At 43.4% G+C, this 23,660-nt stretch overlaps 1 protein-coding gene across 4 annotated transcripts in view; it reads right to left on the bottom strand.

Annotated features, from left to right (window-relative positions):
• The window catches only part of SLC45A4 (solute carrier family 45 member 4), an 85,175-nt gene that overhangs the window by 46,336 nt on the left and 15,179 nt on the right, over positions 1 to 23,660 (bottom strand). Inside the window, exon 1 of one of the 4 annotated variants that reach the window (XM_071421886.1) lies at positions 16,186 to 16,337. The exons of the other annotated variants lie outside the window; for them this stretch is intronic. The gene's annotated coding sequence lies outside the window, so the exon portion shown is untranslated. Of the gene's footprint in view, positions 1 to 16,185; positions 16,338 to 23,660 lie in introns of those variants that run through there. 4 annotated transcript variants of the gene reach the window in all.

Consider the following 23,660-nt stretch of genomic DNA (forward strand, 5'->3'; position numbering starts at 1 on the left):
CTTCCCTTCCCCACGCAAGCTTTGCCGAGCTTCCCTCCATCTGAGCCAAGGAAAATACTCAAACATCCCCTGATGAAGTATTAAATAGAACTCATCACTTCAGTACTGAAAGAAAGGAATAAAAGGTGTTTAGAGATAACATTTATTTCTTTCTTACTTCCTGGCACCGAAAGAATACCACCTCCTCCTAAATCTGCTGCAAAGGGTGTGGTAAAAGAGCTGCTTTCCACCCCTCTGGCCCCACACCTGCGATGAACGAGGTGGAGCTAACAGAGGAAACTGCAGGTTTAGGGTGCAGCACCTTCGGTAAACATCTCCAGCGCCTCCCTTTAGCCGCACAAATAATTACAAACAAACGTTGAGAAAGCACACTCCATAAAAAGTATTGCTGGAGCACTTGAGCAGATCCCTGCTCCAGTTTTTGAGGCTGTCCCAAATACCAGCGTGACAGACGTGTTTATGTACACTGCCATGAAGTGGAGCTATTTGATTTAGTTTCTCAATTATTTAAATAAACATTTGAACTGACCTAGCAGTGATGCACAGCCTCTGTATTTTAAGTAAGGTGTAAGATTACAAAACAAGAGAAACAAAATTAAGAATTCCCTCTTAACCCCAATAATTACTAAACCTTAAAATCAGAGAATTACTGTTTGGTCAATAATATGGACAAATCAGCACTGATTTCAGACCTTATTTACAGCATTTAGGATCAATACAGTAAGAACTTCCACAACCAGTACTTTTAACAAAGTAGGGAACCCACACCACATAAGAGTTACGCCTTACAGGAGACAGAAATACAGATAATAAACAGACTGTATTTAGGCCAAGTTACAAACCATTCATTTTAGTGCAAATAAAATGCTTTAGATAGCTGGTTTATAAGCAGCCCCATAGAAAGCTGATGGTCACATTTAAGAGCAGCTTGATCAGGACATTTTGGTTTTGGACGATGAACAAATTCTATTTTAGAATGTGTTTTGCCAAGCTCTAACCCTGTTAGAACTGTCAGGATAAGATATTTACTGACATGTACACTAAAATAATAAGAGGTTACAAGTGCTTGGCAGCTGGACTTGATACATGAAGACCAGCTAGCAGGGCAATATTTAGAGGACACAAACCTCTTGCATTTGTGACTCTGGAGAACTATGAAATACTTGGCAAAGGCTTGCCAGAATTTGGCATTTTTACCTAATTTGGGAATGACTGTCAGCTGTTCTCCTCTTAGAGGATGCACAAGCTCCAGCCTCCAATGCCACTTCAACAGGCAGACATCTGGACACTCTGGAATGAGACCTGCAGCACTCCTGCACCACAGAAGTGTTTGTACCCTGCTGTCACATCAGTGCAATCACTATAGAAATTCTTGCAGGTGAAAATATCTGAAAGCAAACCCAACTCCCAGTCTAGGTTTAGCCCTGTCACAGTCAGACAATTCAGTCATGCTCTGTCAGTCCCAACAACTTTTCCTGCATGCTTCCAGCAAAACAGACAGCTGCCATCCTCCAAGGGAAACTCAACATATAACCCAAGGGACAAAGCTGCACTGTGAGATGGTGGCAGATCTCATCCATGGGACTCTAAGCATCCTCATTTCATCCAGATCACGGGTCTTGCATCTCTCCAAGTCCCCACAGAGGCAAGTTTCCAAGGCAGAGTGGTTAAGAGGAATCAATGGTTTCAGCAGCTGCTCTATAACTATTTGTTACAAGGCAGCTGGGACTACCACAGGCAGGTTGTAAAGGCAGGAGAGATGCTAATGTACATTTAAATACCTTGAACATTGGTTCCCCTTGTGAGCTATTATTCCCACCTCCTGCCAAACAAAACCAAAACCAACCCACCCAAAACAACAAGCAAATGCTGTTTGAAAGGCATCTAGCCTCCCGAAAGCATTTTGTTGGAGGTTACTATCAGATAACACAGATGGATTACCTAAAACATCTTCAGTGAATTAATCTTTCACATGCTAAAGCTGCTTTTCTTGAATATCCATAAGAACAAAAACATTGTTGCAATAGTGTCTACTGGACTAGGCAGGCTTCTTCTAGGAAGAGGAGATTTCTCTGCATTGTTATTTAAAATCAACAAGTCATAGCCAATGTTAATTTAGCTGTAAGATTCAAAGTGATAGCACTTGAGTCATTCTGCAGATACAGGGCTGCTGACATAGAGAACAGGGCAGTGAGAGCACGATTGATTGTTTAGAAAACAAAGCTAATCTAGTGGTTGTTTCTTTATGCAAGGCTAATTGCATACCAGCTGTAGTGCCTTTCCAGATCATTCTCAGAGGCAGAATGAATTTGTGGTCAGATAATATCACAGGTATTTCTCTAAGTAGGCAGAGCTGCTTTAATGTGTGCAGGCACTGAAAGCAGCATATGTGAAGAGCAAAACAATGAAGGAAACACCAGAACTGAAGTGCACAAAGTAGTTTGATACTGAAGTGTAACAGCTGAGCTGGCAGGTTATCCTACTAGACATCTAATATCCTCAGAAAGGGATGGGATCCTCTCTGCAAAGTGCACTCAGAAAACAAGCAATCTCTTTTCCTCATTCTATTACCCTGGATAGATCCTGAAATCTCAAGCCAAGGGGGAAATCCAGAGAAAGAAGTAGAAACCTGAACTGCCAACAAGATAAATTTGGCTTTGTGCCTTTATTGTTTAAAGAGACACCAAAATACACGTGCAGTTAGTGTAAGCTATCTTCAGAGGGAGGAATATAAAAGGGACTCCACAGACTGAGTGTAAATAACAGCTACAGCTTCAATTCAGGACTGAGTGTCTCCTAATAATTCTAAAAGGCACACCAACTACAGCTTGGAGAGTGGGTGCTGATTTGAAGGATAAACAGGAACAGCAACATCTTGCTCAGATAAATCTTTTGAATTAGTCTAACAGGCACCTAGCATTAAAGGACCTCAGCTCAGGAACTGTAGGGCTATTCACAGAACAGAGGAAGAACTCACCAAACTGTGAGCTGATCAGTGAATGCTGCCTTCAGTGCTCTGAGGCTACCTGCTTATGCATCTCACCACACTGACTGGAGCATTCTCTAAACTTGAGTAATAGCATCTAGCAAGAGCATGGGCTTCATGAAGAGAGTTCAGTTAAATAGCTCTCATTCACAATCTGTCATCCCACACACCTTTATTATAGTGCTTAAAACTTGTGGTTCCATCACTGACTTTTCCTCATCTTGCTCCACTCACATTCAGTCTGGATTTATCTCTGCTGCTCTGCTCAGATGGCAGAAGAAATACCAGAACAAGAGTTTTAGTTTCTACTCTTTTCTGTGGTTTAATCACCTTTATGGTTTGGCAGCAGCTGTTGGGAACAGGCACACCACAAGACAGGGACTCAGCTCTCTAAGCTCTCAGAGCTTTCTGTTCTCTGATCCTAAAAGTATAATGGATGCAGAGTCTTCTCACTGCTCCTCTGGAAAGCTGAGCCTGACCTCACAGTATTCCAGATGTTACATTTGCAGCTGCCTGATCTGTCAGCTCCTAATCAACTTGCAACTCATTATTGCAAGATTCTACTTGCAATAAGATATTAAATTTCTCAAATTTCAAAACTGTCTTGTTTGTCTTCCAGGAGATTGCCCACAGCAGCATCCCAAGCAAGGAGTATCACAAATGGCAGAAGTCAGACAAAGGCTGATGGGAGCACACATAGACCTGGCTGAAGCTGTTTGGTGTTTCTGACTAGATAAATTTCAAATGGATGTTCTCTTTCTGTGCTGCAAAAGAAATGAAAGGCTTGCATCTATGGGAAGAAATGGGGGAGACCAGGAGGACAGCTGTCATATCTACCAGGGGGTGAGTTAAAGTTACAAAACTAAAGTCAGGTACTTGAATGAATACTGCACATATTACCTAATCTCAAATTTTCAAAGAGTTTTACATCTTCAGACTATTTCTTTAAACAAATGCTCTACTTTTAACTGAACACTTTCTCTTATCAGTTTATTCTGGTACAAGATAGTGGCTTGGCTTCCACCCCAATTCCCATGAAGATAGTTAACACTTACAGATTCCTTTCTCTAACATTACAACCAGCTACATCCATTTATCACACGTGGAATTGATAAGGGATACAACATTCATTCCTGAATTATTTTGCTGTCTCATTGTCTGCAAGGCATTTATAAGTAAGAGTTTGTTGAAATTAACTGACTTGTCATTCAACTTTACCACCCCAAGTCCTTGAAAAGCAGACAAAAAGTTGTTACCTTCATATGGTGATACATATAGTCCTAAGTATTCAAGTGCTACACCTGCTTGAAGTGTACAGCTGTTAAGAGCAGGCAAACCAAAAATATGAAGTGCATGAGGCTTTGAGCAACTGGCAGTTATCCTGGTGACATTAACTTTGCCTAGAATTTCTAAAAGCCTTGTGTAAGCACTTTGGCATACTGGATAGCTTGTTATAGGCCTCTGATTCAAGGAAGAGATTTTAGAATTGATTCTAGACAAGTAGAATTGCCTGAATTGGGTCACTCAAGAAGTCTTCCAAGGAAATCCTACTCTGAAACACTTGAAGGTTTTAATAAATTAGCAATCACATAGGATTTCACAAGTCTTAATAAGCAGTAGGATGTGCCATGCATTCCTGAATATATTCAGGCTCTGTCAAACTTTGATGAAACCATCACTGAAGTGGGTGGGACACTCAGACTTAAAGGACATTACAACAGCTCCCACAAAGTTTGCTGTGAAGAGTAGCTGGAGTACTCCCAAGTAGCTGGAGCATTCCAAAACAGTATTCCCAAGAAGGGTTTCAGAAGATTTCTGGTGTTGGTCCAGAAATATCAGCCCATGCACTGCGAGCAGGTTTACTGAACAAGGATCTCTCTGCAAGGATTCAAAAGCATAGTGTGAAATAAAACCAAAAACATAACAAATATTTATTCAAACAATGCTTCCTGATAGTGGTTTAGAGAAGGGATTGCACATTTTTTTAGGAAGACCTGTGGATTCCAGCAGAGAAACACGACCCAAGTCAGTACATCCTGTTGAAAGGAGATATTCTCACTTTTGTCCTATTGTTCTTTTAGAGGGGAGGATCACCTTATATGACAAATGATTCCTCATCAAGCACAACAACATTCAAGCCAAACACTTCAGTGAGCAAAGCATGTTGTACATCAAATTGAGCCAAGCAGAAAAAACTGAGAGAGGAAATAATCAAAAGGACAGGAACCAGAAGACATGACTACAAAGTCTGAAAGGCATGAGATTATTTTTAAACAAAGTCTTGACAGAGGGCTTCAAATGTAGAAGCTGTTGAAAGAACAACATAATGTGATCTCTCCATGAGGAAGGTAATGATTAGGCCAAATTAGAGAATTAGAGAATATTTTCTAGATGCAATGGGTAACAGAAGTGCTATTATCCATCAGGGGGAGGACAACCAGCAGGTTCACTCCTTCCTTGCCCCACTCATGGATCAACTTCTCATGGCTCTACAAGCTGAGGTTGCTCCCTGCCATTCTTTCATCCTCCTTGTGAGCACACAGAGTTTCCCATGTCCCTGAGCCCACAAAGGCACAGACATTTGCATGTGCTGCGTGTGTAGGTGTGAGTCTTCAGCAGTAACACAGGAAGCTGAGGAAGAAAACTATTCATTTCTTGTAGCTTGTGAACAGGAAAGTACACCTAACAAAATCTTAATGCAAGTTACTGGTCAGTTCAGAGGTATTTGACATTTTACACTTTAGTCACTTGTCAGAGTGAGGAAGCCCTTAGGGTGATAAATTTCATGCTTACTGAACCTTATTTTAATGAAATGCACGGCTTGCCCTTCTGGGGTGTATTTTATTTTTGCAGCTTTACTGAGAGCATTGTGCTTAGTCATTTTACTTTTTCAATTATGAACAGCACAGGACCAGCACATGCAATAAACTAATGCTTTTATCATTTGAGTAATCACCTGACAGATTTTCAAGAGGAATAAGATTTGATTAAAGCAATCAGCAGTTAACCATAATATACCCTTAACTGTTTTAGGTTTTAAGAGCCTAAATAGATTTGAAATAATTTAATGTTGCTTTGTACAGCAGTCAAGATTTAACAGATGAAACAGGGACACCACATCCTTGTTATCTCATTTAAGTGAAAACCATTTATCATCCTGTTAAGTTTTTATTCTTCCAGTAACAAATTTCAAAGTTCAATGTATTGCCTCTATATAAAGACTTTTGCAAAACACATGGGCAGACTTTTGACCCATAGACTTCTTTGGAGAAGTACATATGATCATATAGTAGAACAGGCATAATTCAAAAGGTCACTTCCATTTTGTTTTAAACCTTTCCTTTTAAGCCAAAAGACATTTAAATTTAAGTTTCAATTCCACATTAAAAAAGCCATGATGTGACACATTACTCTCCTTAATTTGTATTCTGGTTTTCAATCAAGCTGCAGTCAGTTTATGTTAACTTAATTGGGGTAGAGAGTTAGGGGATAAAAATGTCTTAGTTTATCAGGAAAAAATAAAACCTGCAGGAAAAGAGTTCACATGGTGTCTGTAAAATTCTTCCTATTTATCTCTAGTAATGTGAACAGCAGTGTGCATAACTCAAACAAGTTTTTGCTATGAAAGCTTTTTCATCTTCCTCTGAGGACTTTGTGTGCCCTTGCTCACCACTCACACATGAAGTCTGGAAAAACACAATGAATATAAAATGTGCAACTGTATTCTGTATTCTACCCAATGAAAGAATATTTGTCACCTTAGAATGAGCATCAACCAGGCTTAAACCTTCACTGGCAAGGAGAGCAAAACTCAGCCTTCAAAATGTGGAACTGAAATTTACATAGACAAATTTCCCAGGTATGAAACGTGAATTCCTTCTGAAGAACAGAGTAATCAAAACAGACTCCAGTTTACTTTAGGACACATGGGCTAAATCAGCCATCTGGGTAGGATCTTCAGAAGCTTGATCCCAGATTTCTTTGCTGAACAGCAAATAAACTGCACACAAGTATGTGCCTTCTCATATGCTTTTTGTTAAACACTCCCTACCATGAGGGGCAGGCTGGACAACCATTTGCTGAGATTAAACTATTTCAGAAGCACTGGCAGTTCAATGTTGCAGCCACAGCTGAATCCCACCAGTCTGTGAGCAGTGACACCTGCATGTCACTTTGGATACATCCTCCCCACATAGGCTGGGAGTGAAACCCCCCACCTACCTGATGAAAAAAAGCTTCCCAGACTTTCAGGCTTTTGCTGCACAATCTACAGTTTAATTCTGCACCTAAACTACTTAGTCTCAGAAGGGAGTGAAGATCTAACATGAAATTATGGGGCCCAGATATAAACAATGCAGGATGTATTCATTGTTGATGTAAGCCTGCTGCATTTTCATTATTCCCTGCAAGGCTGGAAGGGTCACAGTATTATTACCAGCCTAAGCCCTTTCAGATGCAAAAAGAGAGACTTGTGTAGCTTTAGTCTTAGCTGCTCACATCAAGCAACTTAGAGCTCCAGATTGTCCTATGAGGCCAACAAATAAATGAAGGAAAATTCTGAGCTCTTGCTTGCTTTATCAGATAGGATGGAGTAGAGAAATTTCCAGCCTTGGCTTCCTGCTTTCCTCTCAGTCCAGTCCAATATTTTAAAAATTTCTCTGGTGAAAGCCAAGAATTGGCCAGTGTTCTTGTTTTTCTCATTCTTTGAAAAGATATGACTATTATCCAGACAATGAGAAAGGAAGTTATTTAAACCCTACATCAACAGTGAGTAAGAAAATGAAGTATTATAATGGTATAAGCATAACTGCATCAGGTAAGAATTAAAAATTATGCTGGACAGTCATTAATGCAAAAATACAGAACCCATTTTTATTTAATATTTTGACACAGGCAGGCTTCCACTAAGTTACAGGGAAATGCAATATTAATGAACTGAATGCTGCTACTGGAGATAAACCAAGTGTTGCTTTCATTTGCACAGTACTTTCACCCTGACCACATCCATTTACATGCAAGAAGGAGAGGATAGTGCATAGTGAAGGTGTTATAAATACAGAGCTGAAGTATTCAAACACATGCCCTTATTAGAAAATATACCTTTAGCATTAAAGCTTGGAGAACCACTACCAACACCTCTTTATTTCAAAGTATTTTTTCACAGAGAAAGCAATTTTACTGTGAATGCCTGAAGCACAGAACTGCAGCAACTTTCTTATCCCAAGATCTCCAAATCATTTGGACAGCAGCAATTTCTGCATGTAAAGCTGAAACCTTATTCCCTACTTAAAGAATTTGTCTTTTGTAAGCTATGGTGTGTGTGTGTATATATATATCCAGTCAATACAATGATTTCACATAGGGATTTAAAGCTTTCTCTGTCAGTGATGTTTGACCATGGGCCACTTAGCAGCATGGCTTTGTCACTAGGTAGCCCCTAAAACTTCAAAAAGGCCATCAGGGACACATCAGTTACTAAGTTCCCAACAGACAGAATGAGGCTGTGATCCACAATCAGGGCAACTCACCAGGTTCATTGAAGGATCCTGCAAGTGAGATACTCAGCAATACACAGACTCCTCACAGAGCCACCCAGACAGGGAGTCTGTTGACAAAGAGCTTCTTAAAGAGGCTGAAGCACAGGGAACAGTGTAGCCAGTATTGTAGCAGTGATAAATTCAGGCATTAATTACAACCAGTTATTCAGTAACCAGCCTTAACAAAGAACTGGAACTGATCTCTTAGAACGTGTTAATTTAGGAGCATAGTTAATGAGGAAGAGAAAACTACTAAGTGCAGTTGAGGGAAATGCCATGCAGTGTTGGGCTGCTGGAATGAGCTGGAAGTTTGTAGTCTGATGAATGTACACGTTTCATAGTTTGCAGCAATTGAGCACTGGGGTTTTTTTTTATGTGTATCTTTACCACAAAGAGGTAGGGGTGATGCAATGAAATTGTTCAAAGAGCAGAGTCAAATTTATACTGTACATCCCTCAGACTCATTAGGTTTTACATTGACAAAGTGATGTTACAGACATCTAGCCATGACCAGGCTAAGAATACCCTGGGACAGAGTAGTGAGGCTTTATCTTAAGTCATCACACCAAGGCTATTACTTGTCCACAAATATATCCTGCTGCTCCTAACCAGTAAAAGACTTACTAACAATGTAATACAAACTCACTAGACACACAGGCATCTGATGTTAGCACAAAATTCACTGTATGGGAACCCAAACCCTTTTATATACAGCTTAATTGGTGGCTACTACCCAATTGAACAGCCATGGTAGTGTCCATGTGTCATTTGCATACAAAGAAGATTAGAGATCCCACTAGTGCTATAGGGTCAAAAGGCTTGTTTTCAACTGGCACCCTGAGCTGTCACGCAAACTATCCCAGAGCAATTGTCTGGAAGGGGACACACCTTATCTGATTCAATTCCATTCCTTCAGTAGACTGAAAGATCTGCTATGCAGCTGCATAATGAGAGTTTTGAACAGACTGTACCTGGAACATGACAAATTGGAAAGGTGATTTGAAAACAAAGCAGCAGAAAAAGCTCCAACTGTAAGGTCAGAAATGACTGTAGGAACATGAAGGGAACAGGTAACTGCCCATTCACTCTCTTTTTTCAGTTCATTGAAGGGAATTTGACTTTTAGGGAAGTGGAAGCCCTATGATGTTGGAAACAATTAGGGTACCTGTGCACTGAGAGGTGGGAGCCTTTTCCCTCTATACCAAAGTTAGAAGCAGAACAAGAGCCAAGGAAAAGAACAAGCCTACATCACAAGCTGATTCCTCCAGCTACGAATCAGACAGCAAATGGGACGTGCACTGGAAGGGCTGGTGTTAAAGCAAGCTGTGCATTTGTTTTGGGTTATTTTTTGAACTCTTGGGAGTTAGCTGGCCAGCCACACTACTCTAAGGAGCAATAGTTCAGACTGTCAGATCACTCCTCTGGGAGTACCCAGAGCCAGACTGCTCAGGCCAGTGTACTCGCTCAGATATTCCCCTCATGAAATGGGAGGAGGATTTTTTACCCTGCCCCCCACTCCCCCCCCCCCCCAAAAAAAAAGACCAAACAAAAAAATCAACACCCCCTCAAGTTACCTGGAGGCACAGATCCAGCATCAAGACTATTTAAGAGTTGACTCCTGTTTCTGTTATTTGTATCTCCATGTGATTGATAAGAAAGTTGTAGGTTAAACAGTGCTGGAAGACTGTTTGCTGTGTGTAAGTGATGATAGGAAATGAAGTGGCACAGAAATCTGACTGCTCCGCAGTCATCGCTTGCTGGGTTAAGCCACTGGTTTCTGGATGTGGTCCAGAAAGATTGATCACATATTCAAGGGCAGAATGCAGAAGATAAGAGTGACATGCCGTTGTGCTTTTGTAAAAGAACACTGGGTTCGGCCCCCAGTTAGATCATTTATTTATCTGGCACTGAAGGGTGATAATGGCTTGTTTTCAAGTCTCCAAAATAAATGAACTACACTGCATGCAGAAGTAGTCCAGGCCAGCCAGCAGAGGATAGAAAATATGCAGGGTCAGCATAACACTGGTTTCAATTTCAGTTACAAAAACATTAGAGCTCTCATTTAAAACAAGATGAGGAAACTAGGTCCTCTCTCCACTCTGCTGAGAGAACCAACCTTCTCTCCCCAGAATACTGACAAAATCCACTTCAAACAGAGTTTAGCAAAACAATTCAGGGTAACACCTTTCTGCTGCCATTTACACACTAGAATTTTCTTTAAAGTATCTTTGGCTTACTCTTAAGACTAAATCTTATCTCCTACCCTTTTGTGCCTTGCTGCATGAGCAGCAGCTATTGACTGACAATTTCAGCCGTGCAAGGAAAGTATGTCTCAGTCCCCTCCCAGAACACCTCAGGCCACCAGATTAGTCAGTCTTCATGTAACACTGGAAAAGAGATTGAGTCAAGCCTGAAGTGTGAGGCCAGCCAGGCCTCCTAAAGCTAAAGGTTAATAGTCTTTATCCTCCATAAATGGGAGTCCTGGAAATCAAGTCTTCTCCATGTTTAACTGGGTCTTAAGTTTCGGTAGTTGTCCACATTGTAGAGACCAACTTCCCACCATCTATAGATTGAGATTCATGTTTTGAGCAGAATCCATGCCAGCAAGAGCCAAACCAAGGTCAGGAGCAGCTCTTAAGCCAAACCCAATCATTACCCAACAAAAGCCTTGTGTCCTGATGCTTGCCAGAGTCACTTGCCAAGAGCAAGTTTGATGAGGAAACCTGGCTGCTTGTCCCGAGTTGTTACAAAGCCGTATGCCAGCTGCAGTCCAAATGACTGCACAGCACTTGTTGGAAGTACCAGCAAGAAGGGGCTTTAGTTAATAGCCACCGTGTGCCAGTTAGGTCACAGCACAAACCACTCCATGGCTCAGACACTGAGTGCTCTGAACCCATCACTGAGTGTCCAAAGCCCAGCTTTTAACTTAAGGCAAATTCAGTCTTGGGCAACTCTATTGGAGGTCTAGATTTTATAGCAGGAAATCAGCTCTTTTTCATGCAGAGTACCTTGTTTCACTTGGAGGAATATTATGCTTCTTTACCACACTAAAGAGTCATCATTTTATTTAGAAGAGCAGTAATTACTCAGTGCTTGGATACAAGAGCCCCTCACAGTCCCAGAAGCAGGATATTATATCTGTTTACCAGTGGAAGCTTTGGGTAGTTTCTCTGGGCAGGGCTGTTTCCCAACTGCAAGATGTGTGGGTAACTGATAAGCTGCTGACCGTAGAAGTCACCTGACAGCAGCAGCTCGCTGAAAGCACGCAGTCCCTGGTTCACAACACCCCACAGCTTAATGTGTCTGCTGCCATGCTTGGTTTCTGGGCTGCCCAGATCTCCTGTCTGAAAGGTGACTCTCAGGTTTAAAACATCAGCTGTCAAGCTACACACATGGTGTCACTCATCCTGACAGCATTCTGCTCCAACTTTGACAACTGGATTGTTTTCTGGTTTTGCATGGAGCATTAAACACACAACAGCTAGAAAGTGTATTGGACTTGATACAGTCATTATGGGCAGGTGTAATGCTCTGCTTAGGAAAAGTATTGTTTCACTCATGTCACGTTTAATGCTGGTATATTAAGCTAAGCAATGCTCTCTGCACTCTGTAATCCCCAAGTCAAGGGACTACTGCTGAATCAAAGTGTTCAGTAAGGCTGACACTAAGCTGAAGGACCATGAGCTCCAACAGAACAGGTATCAGATCAGTTAATCCATCTCTAAAGGAAACAACTGCACACAAGGCTGTTCTGTTGGCAGTTTTGGTGAATCTTATGCCTAGAGTTGGAATAGGTCACAGCCTGGGATCTTACAAGTATTACAGATATAAAGGTCATGGGAGTGACCCTTGCAAAACTAAAACACAGCACAAACAGTTCTTCATATTACTCATTCCTCTGCAAGCTGCTAAAGCTTCCTCCTCCGTCACGACAGCCTTGTCGCTTCCACAGGGCTCGCCTGGCAGATCAGCTGGAAAGCTCCATTTCAACTCCAATAGCTTTGCCTCTGTTCAGCATGCTTTTACACTATTAAAAGTAGCCTATAGCATTGCAGTCAGTTTGAAGGGCAAGTGAAGCTTGTTTTTATGTCAAACATGACACCAGCACACATACACTGTTGCTCAACAGATACTGCTTGATCATTTGATGAAATTATTTTAGGATGGCTTATGTTCTTAGAGGGGCAGAGGAGTTACAGACCACAAGTTAAGCTCAAAAGCAGCTGCCAGCTCCAACTTCTTGTGACGAGCAATGTGAGGGATTTCACTGCTTTTGCCCAATATGCAAGTAGCAGTGCCCACATTCTGCCAGTGGAACTGGCTTTCTACTCTAGGAATTGCTGCTGGAAGTCATAAGGTGCTCAAATAAATGGTGCATCACAAGCAGAGTTTACAGGCTAGCCAAGAGCAAATGCTCTTGTGTAAAGGAACTGTTTATAGCTTAAATCAGTGTCTGCTGAAGTGTTACATGCAGCTGTGTTCACAACTGCAGGCATCACCTGGCAGGTCATGCCAGCCATCACCTTCCTACCCAGGAATTCATGACCCCTAAAGCTTCAACATCTTTTTTAAGCTGGCAACATATTTTGACTGCATGAAAAGTTTTTCATATGTTAGATGCAGGTTCCCTGGTGAATTACTCTGCAGGTACCATCCAATGTTAATATTCTCCTTGCTTTTATAAATGATCCATTTAAGTTTATACAGGGACAGAGGCAGAGTCCATGCATTCCTGTCTCAGCATACAAGCAGAGCAACATTATATTACCAAGTCTTAACTTTCTAGCTGCCAGAGAATCCAGGACTGGAGTGAGTTTAAAGGTAATTAACCTTGGAGGTCACAGCCCTGTGAGACAGGTCCAACTTCAGCTTGCTCTCTCAGAGCCTGGATTTCCACCTGGAGAATCAAGGCAGTTACCTCAGAGAGCTCCTCAAACAGGCTGAACACTTGCTTCAGTGGGAAAACTTAAGGTCACATGCACTTAGACATACAAGCATGTGCATTGTTTCAGTCAGAGTTACACCACGCTTCACTGGAAGCCACAAAAATATTCCACTTGTGCCCCCCCACTGAAAAGGCAAATGAACAAAGTTGCACTTCTTGAGTTTTGCTGTAACACAACACAGAAGGAGCAGCAGGTTCATCAGCTGTTAGTCAGTGTTCCTGCCACCTTCTCATGACTAATAAGGACATCTCCAGCAGAAAACAACCTCCCAAGGCAGCACAATACAACTGTACTTAAAACAGACTGAATTTTTAAGGCACATTTCATCTTGGAAGGAGAGGATTGCCCTCGATTGCAGGCGGTCCCCACAGCATCCAAGCAAGATCACGTCAGCAGATACTGCTCATTCCTTTCTTAGCAACAGACTCGCAGAGAACAGCAGGATCCTGCAGGAGTTAACCCACAGCTACACAGGAGAGTTTATCTGTAGAACCACACATTTTCCTTTTGCTGAGGATGCCTCAGTCATACATAATTGAACACAAGAACTGCTATCATTTACTTGCTTGGAGAGGCACAAGCCAACCCATGTAAACCAGCCTCTGACACTCCAAATAGCAAACTAAAATAGAAGTTGTTCCACTGATCCCACCCATTAGATCATGGAAATTGTTATTTTGTCATGAAAACTCCCTTAAGTATCCAATTTAATCTCATTAATAGAGGAATGAAGCTCTCACTTCCAAGACAGCAGCTGCCACTACCTTTGACATAAACAGGAACTCACAGATGTTTTTGGATGCATCTTTAGGAGTTTAAGGTAGTGTCAGCTTTTCAAACTTACAGTAAAAAACACTTCTGTAGGCATTTATAGCCAAAGTGTCAAGTAAATAGTTTAATCTCTTGTCTGAAACCTCTTCCCTTATTTAGGAAGGGGAAAACTAGGCATGTTGAACATTTCATCAATCCAGTATAATCACTAAACAAACCAAGCAAGGAAGACCTTATCTTTCACAGTACTGGTAGGAGGGAAGAAGTCACACAAGCCACACAAGCAGTGCAATTACATCAGCAACCCCCCTCTGACAGATATTTTCAAAAAAGCCTGACTTGGGGAGGGAAGCAGAAAGTATTCACAAGCTCACTCTTTGAGCTCAAGCACCTGCTCAAGCCATATTTCATTAAATATTTTAGTAGCACTGTCTGATCACAGCAGTGGAACACGATGCAGCTCACACTGGAGCAGTTTTTGCAGAGCACAGAGGATACATGCTGTAACAGTGCAATTCCTTCCCACAGATCCTCATAATGATGCAGTTATTTGGCTGTGTCTGTACCAAGTGCTGCCTCTCCTTGTAGATCCAATTCTTGTATCATCTCTTTTCCTGAAGGAGAAAACATCTCCTCTGTCTAACATTCAATATCCTGCAATATCTTTCCTATGCTTTTCCATTTGTAAGTCCCTGAATTAGCCAGGCTCCAGAAACATTGATTCACTCACCGCACCCAGTGCCAAGTCAGAGCCTCGGCAAAATCTTTGCCTCCCCTCCTTTTTCCTCTCTATACCTAGAAAATACTGAAGGCAAAGCACTCCAACAGAAAACTGCCCCATGGAGAGAGTATTTTTCAAGGTCAAGCAGAGTTTCTGCACCTGCTAAAGGTGCTAAATTGAGGCACCTCAAGACTTGCAGATCACTGATAACATGATCTTAAGGAAAACTGCTGTATTCATGGAGTTTTAAGAGCAAAGTTGGAAGTAATTTCTTTCCCCAGTACCCTCCCACCATCATATCAGGCAAGGAGAGACTCAATTGTTTTGTGATAAAGCTTTGAGATCAGGTGACAGATTAAGTGTGGAATTATTCAAATGGCAGACTACTGAAGTTTAACAGTCTGAAAAGGCACGCTAATTTCCATCTTTGGTCCCTTTGTCAAGTCCTCTTCCAGCGCAGTCTCCACCCAACACAACCCTAAAGGGGCACTTAAATTCTGATGAGAAAGGGGTGGCTATCTCAGACACCCCAAACAAGTCACTCCAACATCACCTTACTCATTCTTCATCCCTTCCCAACCTCTGTAGGTTCCTTTGACCTGATTTCTCGCCACAGCACACAGCATTTCCAATTTCCACCTCTGCAGCCTAACATGTCCCTCACTCCCAAGATCCTCATTGTCTTCTCCACGATTTTACATACCCACATCCCAAAGCTCCCCAACCCTCTCACCTTTCCAGTTCCATAACTTCTTCACCTAAAAAACTTATCAGCTCCTAACCCCAAATCTCTCATCCTGATTAGCCCCTCACCCCAAACCCTTCCTCAACTTTACCAACCCCTCACATTCCTCACCTTCACTAGCCTCTCACCTCCTTCATCCCAAACCCTTCCTCATCCTCACCAGCCCCTCATCTTCCTCACCCCAAACCTTTCCTCATCCTCACCAGCCCCTCACCCCAAGCCCTTCCTCACCTTCACCAGCCCCTCACCCCAAGCCCTTCCTCACCTTCACCAGCCCCTCATCCCAAGCCCTTCCTCACCTTCACCAGCCCCTCACCCCAAGCCCTTCCTCACCTTCACCAGCCCCTCACCCCAAGCCCTTTCTCGCCTTCCAGCCCCTCACCCCCGTCACCCCACAGCTCCTCAGCCGCCCCTCGCCTCCACACGCCGTCCTCACTCCAGACACCCCTCACAGCCCAAGCTCCCGCCGCCCCCCTTACCTGCCCCCGGGTCTCCCCCAGCACCCGGGACCTGCTCCGTGCGGCGGAGGGGGGAGGCGGCGGCGCCGGGGAGGGCGGGGGGGATGAGGGAGGGAAGGAGGGAAGGGACGAGGTCACTGACGGCGGCGCGAACGCGGCGGCACCGGGCAGCGGCGGCCGCTTTATACCGGGTCCTCGGGAACCGGCACCCGCTTCCGCTTCCGCTTCCGCCCCCTCCCGCCCCCGGGGTCATGAATATGCAGCGAGAGAGGCGTGGCCTCCCGGGGGTACGTGAGGTGTGGGTTATGAATATGTATCAAGAGGCGCGGCGTCCCTCGGGGTGTGGGTGTGTTTCATGAATATGTAACGAGGGGCGTGGCCTCGGCAGGGTGGGGACGGGCGGGGGGCGTTGCTGGGGGGGGGCGTTGCTGGGGGGGGGCGGGCGGGCTACGGGGGCGCCCAGGCGTCCGCCGCAGGGGTGACCACGTGAGGGGAGCCGAGGCGGGCGATGGTGGGGCCGGTGTTGGAGGATGGCAGCGTCACAGAGTGACACAGAGTATTCAGGAGTCCAGTCCAACTCCTGGCCCTGCACAGGACAGCCTCAACAATCCCCAGCAATCCAAACAAACTCTCGTGCCTGTGAGAGCTGTCCAAACACACCCTGAGCTCTGCTATGCTTGGTGCTATGACCACTTGCCTGGGAAACTGTTGCAGTGCCCAGCTACCCTCTGGGTGAAGATCCTTTTTGTAATATCCAACTTAAATCTTCCGGACACGACATAAGGGCATTCCCTTGTCACTGGTCACCACAGAGAAGAGATCAGTGTCTGCCCCTCTTCCCCTTATAAGGAAATTGTGACTGCCATTAGGTCTCCCCTCAATCTCCCCCAGGGTGAACAGACCAAGTGTCCTCAGCTGTTCCTCCTATTCCTTGTCTCCTCAAAGCCCTTCAGCATCTTCATTACCCTCCTTTGGTTGCTCTCTGATAGCTTTCTATTTTATATTGTGGTACCCAAACCCACACACAATATTCAAGGTGAGGCCACCCCAGTGCAGAGCAGAGCAGAGCAATGCCCTCCTTTGCCCAGCTGGTGATGTTGTGCTTGATGACACCAGGACAGGGTTGGTCCTCCTGGGTGCCAGGGCACTGCTGACTTGCATTCATCTTGCCAGCAACCAGGACCCTCAGATCCCTTTCTGAAATGCTTCTTTCCAGCATCTTGTTCCCCAGTTTGTGTAGCAGGAGTTTTTCCCTCTGCCCAGGGTTGAAGGATGAGTCTGTTGACACCGCTCCTGGTTGAAGGGGGGCTCTTGGTTGGAAAGGGAGCACGAGTGGCAACCTGAGGGCTGATGGAGGCTCTACCTGCACTGCCTCTGCCAAGGTAGTGGGCATTTGCACAGAAACAGAGCCCTTGCCCCACTCAGGGCAAAGTTGTGCCAAGTACAGCTGCAAGCCAGCAACTTGGAAGTACAGGAGTGGGTGCTGTTCTCTACCTGAGACACTGCAAACATGCTGGCCCCAAGTTGCTGAAATTGGCCTTCATCATGAAGGAGAATAATACTTTTTCCTCATGTTTGGCGGCAGTCAAGGTCCCATCCTGCCTCCCACCTTCCCCTGCTGCTCTGCCCACCACAGGCCATGAGCTGCCTCTCCTCATGTCCAGCCCTATGACAGGGTATGTGCCAGGCCACCATGGAGAGGGTGACATGTGGCATTTATTATGTATTTGTGACATCTGCAGAACACAACCCTCAACACACAGGGCCCAGTGACTCTCAGGACATGAAAACACTTCATTCCCCATGACAGCCATAGCCCTGCCAAATTGGAAGAACCCTCTGCAAACTTGCCATAAAAGACTGTTTTTTTAGCACTGGTGTGTGTTTTTTTTATTCCCAATTAAGGTCTCCTAGCTTTAATTGTGCTGACTGCATTGTGCAGGCTAGCATGATATTTAATTTTCATTACTTACATAAACTGGGGATACGTAAAGCAGCCTGCAAGTGGCATGTAAAAATGCACGTTACGTTGCGTAAGTGTAATTGTTTTCTGTTTCTTGACACACCATTAAGTAGATATTCCAAAACAAGTTTTTTTAATGGTGAACTTCTTTTTCTACAGCTCATGAATAAATAAACCGCAAAGCATACCAGACTTCAGAAAAGGAAAACCACAGAAGGCAAAATGGAAGAACTGTACACATCTATTAAAAAGCAAGATGAATCTTGATTCTAACAGAGAGACTCTATTACAAGTCCTAAAGAAAAAAAAAAAGTGAGCAATATTTTGTTCTATGATGCTGTTATCAATATGTTTTTGGTTTTAGGCTAATTCAGACTGAGGGCTGAAAAGCATGCATGACCAGTCATGCACAACTCACTAAATTAAACATCCTCTGGTGAGGATGTCCAAAGTCCATTCAAAGAGTGATGGTTTTTAAGACATACTACAGATGTTTATAAACACAAAAAGTGGCCAAATAATTATCTTAAGTAGTCAAATGGTGAAGATAAAGGATACACACCCATAACAGACCAGTGTAACACCTACTCTTGACAGCAAAACAACATCCATTGTATCAAAACTGCAATACACATGAATAAAACATTAAAGGTTCTTCCACAGAAGAAACAACATATACCTATACTTATAGAAATGTCTAATGGTTCTGTGGTAAGAAAAAAAGTCTTGAATTACTTTATTGGAAATTCTGAGACCCTAACACACCTAAAAACACCAAGAAAGGATCTCAAGATATCATTACAGCTTCTAAGATGTGCTTCTTGTTACCCATGAGTTTGTGGCAGCCCCAGCTACCTCATGTTTTGACACCTCATTTTTAAATAACTGAAAAAAATTTAAAAGTACTTTTTTTTCAGTCCTTTTGTTGCCTGCTGTTGTGGTGAAGTGTGATCCTTACCTCAGCCTGACATTTTAGACCCATTCTGGCAATGTCCAGACATGTCCAGACGTGTCCAGATATTACTCCACTGTATTTCCTCATGTTATTTTCACTCAGGAGTTGTTAATTCTCAGCTTTTAGCTGAGCCTAAAGTCAGAAAGGGGAATTTTTCCATAAACCTAACATTTTAGTTTAAAAGAATGTGATTTTTCATACTGAGTGAGGGGGTAGAAAAAAATCCAAGGAAACAGACCCACCTTTTCCCTCTGAGGTTCTTACTCAACTCCAAATATTTAACCCATAATAAATAAACGCACTCTCATGTCTTGGCAGGGGAGGAACGAGTGTCAGTCAGGAGCCTGATGTGCTGTCCAGACGTGTGCTACGTTTGCCTGGAAGAGGGGCTGGGAGAAAAGCCCCTGGACTGAGGCTGAGAGCAGGATTGGAGACACCCCCTGAGCCCTCCCCTCAGGTCCCTCCTCAGCAGAGTGGCGAATCCTGGTCTTTGGAGAGTCCCTAAGCGACGTGGAGGGATTTGAGGCACTTCAGGGAAAGCTTTTTTTAAAAAAAGCGTTCAGAAATCGCCTTAAAATCTCTCTCTGGCTCTTGGCATGCACGTATCCACTTCAGTGAGTCACGTAGCTGGAGAACCCTCCAAGGTACTGATCCCGTGCTTACCCTCACTTCCCCTGGTTTGTTTGGCGTGGAGTACCCGAGGACTTTAAAAGAGAAATAACCTATAGGACCTCAAACCACTGGAGAGCAGCATCCTGCTCCAAACACCTTGCCTTGTGTCTTGGCAGAGATGCTGGAGCAAGGGGTCTTCCCTATTTAATGAGATGTTAATCAACCAGACGGCAGGCTCATCAACAAGCTGCCATGAGTTCTCTGTACTCCATTTCACAGGTACTTGGCTTACCAAATTGTTATGAAAACTCACCATCCAGCCAAGCCAAACAAACACCACCCCCAATATTATTTTACACGCGTGTCAAAAGAAATAACTTGCCGCAGGCCAAGCGGGTGAAGGAATTTTATGAGGCTGCGGCTGATCCTCCCTTCTCCCCTCCCTTAGACAGTTAAAGAAATGTTTGCATGATGAAAGGGGTAAGGGAGCAGAGGACAGCTGGTTAGGAATTAATGAAATGTTTGAGCATTATCATGCGATAATGGATTTAGCTGACTGTTTGCCAGTGTTCAGATCTAGTGTGAATTGCCTTATATGAAACAAGGGGATTCCTAGATTATACAAACCTCCCGAGAACGCTGCTGCTCCTAAATCCTTTCAAAGCTGTGATTTAAAAAAAAAAAAAAAGGTAATTCTCCCTCTGGATGGACAGAAGCCCTTGGGATTGTTTTGACTTGCTTTCAGACTTAATGATATTTGACACAGACAGCTCTCTGAGGTGTCTCCTGATTGGGAGTGGCCGTGGGTTTGGGAAGCCTGAGGCTGTGCTTGAAGCAAATCTGAGCACCCAGAAACCCAGGTGAGGTCTCCCAGCCAGGAGATTTATAAACAGGACATGAAAAATGAGTCTCAACTTCTACACATTCGGCCTGTAACTCAGCCCCAGGGTGATATATCTGATGGGAGACCCAGACTCTGGACTTGAAACTGCTGTTTATCCTTCCCACCCTCCCCCAACACATGCTGTCATTACAATGGAACTTTAATGGCTGTACAAAAAATGGCCCATGTCCCTTGATGCCTATTTATTTTTTTCCCTAAAAGCATTGGGATGCTTCTGGTTTTTTTCAGATGTGAACTTGTGGCTAGTCAACCAAAGATATTTTATCTGGACACAGACAAGACTCAAGAAGGTTTAATGAAGAAGAGAAGGAGATTGTATGAATTTGTGACTGGCACCCAGACAGGCAGATTTTCAGGTCCATTCAGGTTGCCCATGTTAGCCAAAATTGACTTCTGAGAGCCAAAGGGCTTCCAACAGAACTCAAGGTGTAGAGTGTGACTCAGCCCTTTGCCCTGTCACCAGCCCAAAGTCCACCCATGTGGAGCCAGTTGGTTCATGCCACCCCAGAGCAATGTCAACAGTCCTGAGCAAACAGGGTGGTGGAGGTGTAGGTTCCCTTTGCCCTCGTCCTGCACTGAAACCTGGAATCCCCCTGTGCTGGGCATTGGTGAGGTCACACCTCAAATCCTTTGTTCAGTTTTAGACCCATAACAACAAGGACATTGAGGTCCTGGAGTGTGTCCAAAGAAGGAGCTAGGGAAGAGTCTGGATGATGAGTGGCTGAGGGTACAGGGGGTGTTCAGCCTGGAGGAAAGGAGGGCTGAGAGGTGACCTTATCACTGTCTACAAGAGAGATGAGAGAGGTGATCTCTGTCACTCTTGGGGAGATAGTTCAGTGGTGGACTTGGCAGTGCTGGGTTAATGGTTGGATTTTATGTTCCTAAAGGTCTTTTCCAACTGAAATGATTGTATTACTCTAAAAGCAGTAGCTATAACTTCTCTCACATCACCCTCATACGGAAAATAACAGCTCATGATAGCAGCTCTGTTACAAGGTGCTCATACAGGCTGTAAGGTTGGGTTTGCTGCTTCTGCCACTTGTGAGGTCTCATCATGAGTTCATGCCTTGAAGAATGAGAGTTCTCTGTCATTATTTTCCTGGTTTGCACAGCTGAAACCTGATATTAATGGCTGCAGAAATTATCCTGCCTCTTGAGTTTATGTGGTCTATAATTATCTTCACAATAAAACTGCGAGGAATTAAGTTTCAGAATAGTTTATAGGTGTCAAGGGGTGACGTGACAGTCCTTCAAGAACTGTGGCTTTCAGTCCTCAAGTGCCAAGAGCAGTTAGAATGCTGCCAGACAGCACTTAAGAACTGCAGGGCTTGTTCAGTTCAGTCACTGCTTCCCTTGTCTTGGAGACATCAGAACCTCTCTTTTTAATTTTTCTTTAATTCTGTTTACTTTTCTGAAACTTTTCTGTTTCTCTGCACTTGGGCAATGAGCTGAGATTAGTCACTTTTCCTTCTGAGCTGCCTCTTATGAAACCATGACTGTGATGTTTATGAGGTTTCCATTGCTGCACAGGGATATTTGTATTTTGGTTGCTCTATTTTTATTGAAAAATGGATATATTTTCATCATATTGTGTGTGCAGAGAACCAAAATCCTGAACCAAAGCCTCAAGTACAGGAGACTGTTTAAGTCTGAGATGATTTTCAAGTGACTTAATTCACGTTAACTTTTACCTTGGTGAAAGCTGACTGGTAATATTTTCAGTTTACACTGGTGAATGTCTAAAAAAAGACCAGTTAGTCTTCTGCTTGCACAGACTCCTACTGCCTCCCATAAAGCCAAATTTTCTGAAGTTTCACCTCAGAGATCTTGTGGCCTTTCAGCACTTAATGGAAGCTTGTAAAAAAAAGATGGAGAGGGACTTTTTACACAGCCAGAAAGTGATAAAACAAGGGGGAACAGTTTCAAACTAAAAGAGGGGAGAGTAAAGATTAGCTATTAAGAAGAAAGTCTTTACTCAGAAGGTAGTGAAGCACTGGCATGAGTTACCCAGAGAAGCTGTGGATGCCCCATCCCTGGAAATGTTCAAGACTGGGTTGGATGGGGATTGGAACAACCTGGGATTGTGGAAGGTGTCCCTGCCTGTGGCAGGGGGATTGGAATGAGATGGGCTTCAAGGTCCCTTTCAACACAAATCATTCTATAGTTCTTGGTTACTTAATGCTTTCTCATAATAACACAATTTTTTCATGGATTAATTAATAGATGCTAGGCAGTTGAACTAACCCAGAGAGAAGAAAATACTATTTCTTACCTTAACACCACACAAATGCTTAGTTTGTAGCTCTAGACACTGAGTGATGACCTTTAGTTAACTGAGCATTTATCCCTGTTCACACTGCCTGCTTGTTTTGCAGCCTTGTGGCTCCAGCTGGATTCAAACTGTGCAGGTGTTACTGGGCCCACTGTTTTGATCACCAGGTGGGACCTGAATCCTCTGTAGCCTTCTTGGAGGATTCACTTTATTCTCTGCTCTGCTAAGGCCTGTTAGAACCACGTGCTGTGATTTATCTCATCTCTCCCCTTGCTTAATCAGTCACATACCTAATTGGTGTTTGCAATATTTTGGGTCCCAGCATAAACAAATTGTTTAGCCCTGTGTCATCAAAACTGCATCTGGACAACCATCAGCATTATCCATATTTTTGGAAAATCCTAGGAAAGAACTCAGAAGCTACACCTGTGTTAGTGACTTCTGCAGATATGACTCAGTGTTGGCAGAAGCCAATGAGCAGTCACAGAAATGGACACTGTTGTGCTGACTGTATTCAGAGTGTTTTCACATTTCCATGAAAACATGAGTAACACTCACCTGGGTGATGGAAAAGCGAGTTGGATTGGCACTGGTTGGCAACAGGATGGAAAATTAGTATGTAAAGAACCTAGTGATTAAGATAATGAAAAACAATGTTAAGAGTCTTAGGTGAAGCCAAGTTTTGTAGCCCTCGAGCTTTTAGTTGTGAAATTGTTGGCTCTTGTGTTGTTTCTGAAATAGAAATCTATTTAAATTACTTAAGCAACCCAAGTTTCAAGAATAACCCCAA

Source organism: Agelaius tricolor, unplaced genomic scaffold (assembly GCF_023055355.1).
Source record: "Agelaius tricolor isolate 1412-34295 unplaced genomic scaffold, bAgeTri1.0.p SCAF_2, whole genome shotgun sequence".
Lineage (NCBI taxonomy): Eukaryota > Metazoa > Chordata > Aves > Passeriformes > Icteridae > Agelaius > Agelaius tricolor.